The sequence below is a fragment of the Gopherus evgoodei genome, chromosome 19 (genome assembly GCF_007399415.2).
Source record: "Gopherus evgoodei ecotype Sinaloan lineage chromosome 19, rGopEvg1_v1.p, whole genome shotgun sequence".
Lineage (NCBI taxonomy): Eukaryota > Metazoa > Chordata > Testudines > Testudinidae > Gopherus > Gopherus evgoodei.
The window spans coordinates 2,093,202-2,100,797 of NC_044340.1; the positions used below are offsets into that span (position 1 = coordinate 2,093,202).

Genomic DNA, 7,596 nt, shown 5'->3' on the forward strand with positions numbered 1-7,596 from the left:
AAATATGCAAGTCTAAGCCTAATACAATATGAAACTCAATACAGATAAAATCTCACCCTCAGAGATCTTCCAATAAGCTTCTTTCTCAGACCAGACTTATTTCTTGTCTGGGTCCAATCTTTTCACCTGGTATAGTCCTTGTTCCAGCTCAGGTGGTAGCTAGGGGATGTCTCATAACTGCAACCACCTTTCTTCTCTTCCACTCCCTTATACAGCTTTGGTACAAGGCAGGAATCTTTTGTCTCTCTCCTGGGGAAAAGCCCCAGGTTTAAGATGGATTCCTGTACCAGGTGACATGGTCACATGTCCTGTGAGACCCCAAGCCTTCATTCTTCCTGGCTGGATTCACAGATGGTGCAGGACAGAGCCATCTCCAGTCTATTGTCCTGGTTAATGGGAGCCACCAAACCACTATTAATGGTCCACACTTTGCATCATTACAACAGGACCTCAGAGTTATAGTTCATATTTCTATGACATGCATCCGGCAAAGTGAGTATTCACCCACAAAAGCTCATGCTCCAATATGTCTGTTAGTCCTGTGGCACCTCATAGACTCTTTGCTGCTTTCATATTTCTAGTTTCAGACATAAGAATGATCAGTTCATACAAATAGGATGAACACACACAGTAGAGAATAAGCTTTGTAATGATACTGTACAAGAGACCTTTTGCATGAAGCATGTTCCAGTTACATTATATTCACACTCATTAGCATATTTTCATAGAACCATCAACATCACAGCAGGGAAAGGGTTTTACTGTGGCACCTGGGAGCAGTTGAGTTTCATGTACAGGCTGTGGTATGAGTTCCTCCAGGTTTCTCATAAGCACACAGGGACCTTAGTGGGTGCTCTCGATACAGGAATGGTCCAGACATGAGAAAGTGATGGGAATTGCATTTCCCTTTTTTATTTCTCTATTTCCAATGACATTTCTTTTTGTGATTTTGTTTTGCTTTGTATAACTGTGTTTTCCCAGGGATTTGATATTTACCAGGCTAACTCTAACAGCTAATAACGCAAGACTTCCAAGCAGGGCCTGGGCGAGTGGAAAAGAACTGTAAGAGATGCTGGTTTTTGATCTTGTGTTAGATAAGAACAGAATGCAGACTGTAGCAGAAATTGCTGAGAGAAGTAAGCTATCAGAAAGAAATATGTACAAACAAAATGCAGTTGTTGCTCATTACTGTATGTCACAAAAGGTATAAATGCTTGCCTTAACTGTTTATCTAACCGAGACCTACCTCAGGAGAGGAAACTCTGCCCATGTGTACTCTCCCGACTAACTGCAGTTGCTCGAAATAAACTGCATAATATAATAACATTTAACATCCCTGTGGTGGGAAGAACATCTCAACAGCCCAACACTGTGGCATTTAATTTCAAAAGGGGAACTATGCAAAAAATGAGGAGGTTAGTTAAACAGAAATTAAAAGGTACAGTAACTAAAGTGAAATTGCTGCAAGTTGAATGGACACTTTTTAAAGACACCATAATAGAGGCCCAACTTCAATGTATACCCCAATTTAAGAATCACAGTGAAAGAACTAAAAAAGAGCCACTGGGGCTTAGTAATCATGTAAAAGAAGCAATGAGAGATAAAAAGACATCTTTTAAAAAGTGGAAGTCAAATCCTAGTGAAGTAAATAGAAAGGAGCATAAACACTGCCAAATTAAGTGAAAAATTTAATAAGAAAAGCCAAAAAGGAGTTTGAAGAATGGCTAGCCAAAAACTCAAAAGGTAATAAAATGTTTTTTAAGTATATCAGAAGCGAGAAGCCTGCTAAACAACCCGTGGGGCCCCTGGAGGATCGAGATACAAAAGGAGCGCTTAAAGATGATAAAGTCATTGAGGAGAAACTAAATGGATTCTTTGCTTCAGTCTTCATGGCTAAGGATGTTAGGGAGATTCCCAGACCTGAATGGGCTTTTGTAGGTGTCAAATCTGAGGAACTGTCACAGATTGAAGTATCACTAGAGGAGGTTGAACTCGAATGTGAAGTTGTGGAACTATTAACTAAGGTTTGTAACCTGATCTTTAAATCGGCTTCTGCACCCAATGACTGGAAGTTAGCTAATGTAACACCAATATTTAAAAAGGGCTCTAGAGGTGATCCTGGCAACTACAGACCGGTAAGTCTAACGTCAGTATCAGGCAAATTCGTTGAAAAGAATAAAATTGTAAGACACATAGAAGAACATAAATTGTTGGGCAAAAGTCAACTTGGTTTCTGTAAAGGGAAATCGTGTCTTACTGATTAAAGTTCTTTGACGGGGTCAACAAACATCTGGACAAGAGGGATCCAGTGGACATAGTATGCTTAAATTTCAGAAATCTTTGGTAAGGTCCCTAACCAAAGGCTCTTACATAAATTAAGTTGTCATGGGATAAAAGGGAAGGTCCTTTCATGAAGTGAGAACTGGTTAAAAGACAGGGAACAAAGGGTAGGAATTAATGGTAAATTCTAAGAATGGAGAGAGGTAACTAGTGGTGTTCCCCAAGGGTCAGTCCTCAGACCAATGCTATTCAATTTATTCATAAATGATCTGGAGAAAGGGGTAAACAGTGAGGTGCCAAAGTTTGCAGATGATACTAAACTACTCAAGATAGTTAAGACCAAAGCAGACTGTGACAAAGTTCAAAAAGATCTCACAAAACTAAGTGATTGGGCAACAAAATGGCAAATGAAATTTAATGTGGATAAATGTAAAGCGATGCACGTTGGAAAAAATAACCACAACTACACATACAATATGATGGGGGCTAATTTAGCTACAATGAGTCAGGAAAAAGGTCTTGGCATCATCGTGGCTAGTTCTCTGAAGATGTCCACGCAGTGTACACAGGCGGTCAAAAAAGCAAACAAGATGTTAGGAATCATTAAAAAGGGGATACAGAATAAGACTGAGAATATATTATTGCCCTTATATAAATCCATGTTACGCCCACATCTCGAATACTGTGTATAGATGTGGTCTCCTCACCTCAAAAAAGATATTCTAGCACTAGAAAAGGTTCAGAAAAGGGCAACTAAAATGATTAGGGGTTTGGAAAGGGTCCCATATGAGGAAAGATTAAAGAGGCTAGGTCTCTTCAGCTTGGAAAAGAGGAGACTAAGGGGGGATATGATAGAGGTCTATAAAATCATGAGTGATGTGGAGAAAGTGGATAAGGAAAAGTTATTTACTTATTCCCATAATACAAGAACTAGGGGTCACCAAATGAAATTAATAGGTAGGAGGTTTAAAACAAATAAAAGGAAGTTCTTCTTCACACAGCGCACAGTCAGCTTGTGGAACTCCTTACCTGAGGAGGCTGTGAAGGCTGGGACTATAACAATGTTTAAAAGGGAGTTGGATAAATTCACGGTGGCTAAGTCCATAAATGGCTATTAGCCAGGAAGGGTAAAGAATGGTGTCCCTAGCCTCTGTTCATCAGAGGATGGAGATGGATGGCAGGAGAGAGATCACTTGATCATTGCCTGTTAGGTTCACTCCCTCTGGGGCACCTGGCATTGGCCACTGTCAGTAGACAGATACTGGGCTAGATTGACCTTTGGTCTGACCCCGTATGGCCGTTCTTATGTTCTTAAGCTTTTCCCAAATGCAGAGCATGTGTAGGATCTCTCTCCTGTGTGGATTCTGCGATGTCTGAGAAGGTCTGAGCGCTCTTTGAAGGTTTTCCCGCACTCAGAGCATGTGTAGGGTCTCTCTCCTGTGTGGATTCTCTGATGTCTGCTCAGGCTAGAGCTCTGTTTGAAGCTTTTCCCACACTCAGAGCATGTGTAGGGCGTCTCTCCTGTGTGGATTCTCTGATGTGTGATAAGGTGCGAGCGCTGATTGAAGCTTTTCCCGCACTCGGCGCATGTGTAGGGCGTCTCTCCTGTGTGGAGTCTCAAATGTGTGATAAGGCTTGAGCTCTGACTGAAGTGTTTTCCACACTCAGAACACGTGTAGGGCGTCTCACCTGTGTGGATTCTACGATGTGTGTTAAGCTGTGAGTGCCAATTAAAGCTTTTCCCGCACTCAGAGCATGTACAGGGCGTCTCTCCTGTGTGGATTCTCTGATGTCTGATAAGGTGTGAGCGCCAACTGAAGCGTTTCCCACACTCAGCGCAACCATAAGGTTTCTCACCTGTGTGGATTCTCCTATGTGTGATAAGGTGTGAGCGCCAATTAAAATGTTTCCCACACTCATGGCATCCATAAGGTTTCTCACCTGTGTGGATTCTCCTATGTGCGATAAGATAGGAGCTCCGATTGAAGCGTTTCCCGCATTCAGAGCATCCATAAGGTTTCTCACCTGTGTGGATTATCTGATGTGAGATAAGGTGTGAGCTCCGACTGAAGCTTTTCCCACACTCAGAGCACATGTAGGGTTTCTCTCCTCTGTGGATTCCCTGATGCGTGAAAAGGTCTGAACTCCCATTGAAGCTTTTCCCACACTCATGGCATGTGTAGTGTGTCTCTTCCAAGTTTTTTCTCTCGTGTGTAATAAGGTCTGAGAGGCTACTTAAGTTTTCCTCTGGCCTCTGCTGAGTCTCACAGGCTTTTGCTTTTTCTGGCAGTGCACGACTCCCATAAACATTTCCTTTGGGTTTTCTTGATAACGTCCCATGTGGTTCTATTTGCTCAGCAACTTCCTGCTGGGGATGCTCCTCCTCGTTCTCACTCACCATCCCAACACCTGATGGGAGACAGAGAGAATCCAGACATGTCACTCCCTGTGCCTGAGAAAAAGGAAATGTCAGAGACAGGAATGGAATAAGGGAGAGCCTAGTAGTCTGGCATTAAATGACCAAACTTTTCTGTCTGACCCTTCCCAGTCAGTGAAACCTGCAGTGAAAAACTTTCCCTTGACTTTACTGAATTTGGATTTCCTGTCTTGTTGAATGGGTCCCTGGGAGCTGTCAGGCAAATACCATGGAAAAGGGGAGTAGATGTGAGCTTTGTTGGTTGGGAGATTTGACTGTGTTTTGTCTCGTGAGATGGGCAAATTGGAGGGGCTCTTGCAGCATTTCTGATGATTGAGTTAAAAACTGCCACCAACTTTTGTGTTCAAAATAGCTCAGCCCTCAGTGTGTTCAGCCTTTCGGAAAACCTGGCCAACAGTTTTGTTGCCCAAATGGTAGCTGAGTTCTTCTGAAAATCTGGCTCTAGGGGTGAGTGTAAGACCTTCTGAAAACTCTGGCCTCTGTGTCTGGAAGCTCTAAGAACCTTCAGAACTTTTATCTTGTGTGAGAGCCTGATGAGAAAACCTTCCCTCTGTAGGACTCAGCAGAGATTTTCTCACTGACTTACAATCACGATGTTTCATCTTGATCTCAGGTTTAGATACCAACAAAATGCATTTATTGTATTTTTACATGCAATGTAGCAAACACCCTTAGTTGGGCAGAGGGATAGAAGTAGGTCTGCCACTAAATCACATTCCCTTTCATCAGTAGCTACCAGAGCAAGGTAGTAACCAGTAGGCAACAGGTGAAAGACCCATAGTCCATGCTTAGAACACTTCAGCATCTAGACCTCAGGAATGGAAGAGGCTAATGATCAGTTTCTCCGGGATAGTTACTTCCAAAGAGTGGGATGAAAGTGTTTGGCTGAATATTTTATTTGCTGAAATATTTTGGTTAACCCAAAAGGATTTTTTGATTTTTTTTCAGCAAGAAAATTGGAAAAAAATATGCACTTTGGGTCAACTTGAATGTCTATTATTGTTATTATAATGTTGGTTAGGCTAGCTAGCAATGGGGGGATAATTTGCACGTCTATTTGTGTAAAAGGGCATGTAGCTTGGACTTCCAGGTGCACAGGGGAAACATGTCCATATTCTGTTATTAGTCAGTGGGAAGCTTTGATTTTTATATGGTCTCCAAAGCCCTTCCCAACATCATGTAGAAGAAGGGGGAACCAGGAAAAAACATGGATTTGTTTAAATTGGAAGTGAAAAATAATTGAAGGTTTTCTGATGTAAAGTCATTCTTCCCTGACTGGGAATTGAACCCAGGCCATTGCAGTGAAAGTGCTAAATCCAAACCACTAGACCATCAGGGACATGATAATGTTGCTTTTTGTCTCACTTATGCTACACTTCCTTAGGCTACTTTCTTTTTCAGACTCTCCCCCAGTAGATGAGTCCAACAGCACCTTCCCCTGGTGGGAGAATCCTAAATTCCACCCTCCCACCCTGGTTACTCTGACCAGCTGATGGCGACAGCAAGTTAAATCAACCCCAGAGCTGGGCTCTCTGGTCTAGAAAGCAGCATTTAACCAGCTTTGTAACAGCTCTGGTTTGCTCGCTGGAGACATAACCAGGACAGAAGGTGAATATCAGAAAGGGAACCTCAGCTTGCAAATAAACACCTTCAGGGCTCCTTCTACATAGAGACTGGGCAGCTGAACAGACTCAAACCTGGCTAGCTCAGTTGGTAGCACATAACACTTTAAATCCCATGATTATGCATTAAAGCCCCACATTGGGTAGTAGTAACAGCCACTCCTCCACTTATATTCACAGCCCAAAATGAAATAAACTCTCTGTCCTCTCTACCATCTTAGGCAGGTCATGTGTCTTCCTCCCTGTAAGCTTCAGTAAAACATGAAGAGAGAACAAACTGACGTTTGCATCCTCTGTTGAGACAGGTTTTTCTCCTCTTCCATTCTACCCCAGGCAACAGAGGGGGTATAATAACCATTTAATGGATAATTCCAGAGAGAAAAGTTTGGTCATTATAAATAGGATGATCCATTGAATCATATAGAAAGGTGGAACAGGGAGGGATCCCGAGAGTCAGGACCAAGTATCACTAGGCCATCCCTGACAGATGTTTGTATAACCCCTTCTTAAAATCCTCCAGTGATGGAGATTCTGAAAATTTCCATTGAGGCCTCTGCCATGCAATCAACAATGCCTGGCTCGTGGTTAAAGGCTAGGCTGTGATTCAGAAAATTTGGATTCAGTTCCCGTTTGGTCCTATTATTTTCTGTGAAAATATGGACAAATTACATCACATCGTTGGGCCTCAGTTTCCCTATCTGTAAAATGGGAACCGCCCTCCCACACTTTGTCTATTTCACCTGTGAGCTGTTGGCAGCAAGGACTCTCTCTCTCTCTCACTCTGAGCTGTATAACACCTGGCAGAATCAGGGCCTCCACCCTCGGTTAGGGTCTCTGCAGTGCTTGGTACAACTGGGGCACTCACTCTTGGATGGGGTATCTGCAGTGCCCAACACAATGAGGCCCCAATCTAGGAGCCTAATGACGATACAAAAATCTCCCCTTTCATTTGTTTATTTTAAAAAGTCCATTTTTAGCCTTCAAGTTCAGGCAGAAAACATGGCCCAAGAGTCTCAGAAAAACCAAGAAAGTAATAACATTACCCCCAAAGGGAGCATTTTTAAACATCTCATGATTTTTAAGCTGCCCTCTGGATTTTTGAGTCCAGACTTCTAGTTATTGTTCTCAATCTAACCTTGGCTGAACTTTGGAACTGTAATCAGTGACATTGAAATAGTAAGTGGAGTTGTACAACCAATTTTTCTTGGGCCATTGGTCATCATAGCTTCCTTTACTGGGGTGGAAACCAAGAACTGA

The 7,596-nt window shown here is 42.5% G+C and overlaps 1 protein-coding gene and 1 non-coding gene across 2 annotated transcripts in view; one reads left to right on the forward strand and one right to left on the reverse strand.

The window, feature by feature from the left end:
* LOC115637192 (zinc finger protein 436-like) overlaps positions 1-7,596 on the forward strand; it is a 346,365-nt gene that overhangs the window by 80,128 nt on the left and 258,641 nt on the right. The window lies entirely within an intron of this gene.
* TRNAE-UUC lies at positions 5,985-6,056 on the reverse strand. Its single transcript has one exon. It is a non-coding gene; the product is annotated as a tRNA-Glu (tRNA).